An 877-nucleotide genomic window follows, 5' to 3' on the forward strand; every position below is an offset into this window, starting at 1 on the left:
ATGAATATCTGTGAATCCACATTGACATAAACAAATAATTGAATAAATTAATAATTGGGGAGAAGAGACAAATGTCTCATGTAAAACTTCAAATAAATTATGTAGACACTCCACTCTAAAGGAACAAGAGCATAATTCCTCATTCCTTATATTTGAGCTGTGTGTACTGGCTACCTTGCAAAAAAAAAAAAAAACAAAAAAAACAGTAAGAAAGGCCTGGAAAAAGTAATTTTCCAGTGGGTAAGCCTGACACTACTCCAACCAAGTGAGGTCAGTATCAGTGGTCACAAATCATGTGGCTCATATGTGCCATTAATATGATGTGATGAAAAAGACGTCTGATACTTGTAATTTCTTCCTGGATTCCATAATCCCATTCTAATCTTGACAAAATCATTGCACATTCCAAGAGAAAGACATTGTGTAACATATCTGACCGCCACTCTTCAAAATTTCCAAAGCCATCAAAAACAAGAAAAGTGTGAAAAGCTTTCCTAAGCAAGAGGAGTTTAAGGAAAAATAACAACTAAGTGTATGTGGTATCCTGGATGGTGTCCTGGAATAGAAAAAGGATGTTAGGTAAAAATTAAGGCAGTGTGAATAAATTATAGAATTTATTAATGATGTAATAGCACTGGTTCATTAATTACAACAAATGTATTGTTCAAATATAACACACTAATAACAAGAGAAACAGTGGGCATACTTTGAAGATACCAAAGTGTAGTACAACAACCATTGATAATTTCCTACCACTTTTGTCTGTAACTCACTATTATTTGTCTATTTGTTTTCCTGAGAAACTATCTTGTAGATAACAATATGTAAAACAATAACCATTGATAATTTCCTACCACTTTGTCTGTAATTTGGTAAG

The 877-nt window shown here is 32.7% G+C and overlaps 1 long non-coding RNA gene across 1 annotated transcript in view; it reads right to left on the reverse strand.

Annotated features, from left to right (window-relative positions):
- Positions 1-276: 276 nt before the first annotated feature.
- Positions 277-877, reverse strand: part of LOC106148756 — a 19872-nt gene continuing 19271 nt past the window's right edge. Inside the window, exon 3 of the long non-coding RNA XR_001234427.1 lies at positions 277-556. This is a non-coding gene — a long non-coding RNA (uncharacterized LOC106148756). The remainder of the gene's footprint in view (positions 557-877) is intronic.

This window comes from Chinchilla lanigera, unplaced genomic scaffold, assembly GCF_000276665.1.
Source record: "Chinchilla lanigera isolate Chin_1 unplaced genomic scaffold, ChiLan1.0 scaffold00027, whole genome shotgun sequence".
In the NCBI taxonomy this organism is placed as follows: domain Eukaryota; kingdom Metazoa; phylum Chordata; class Mammalia; order Rodentia; family Chinchillidae; genus Chinchilla; species Chinchilla lanigera.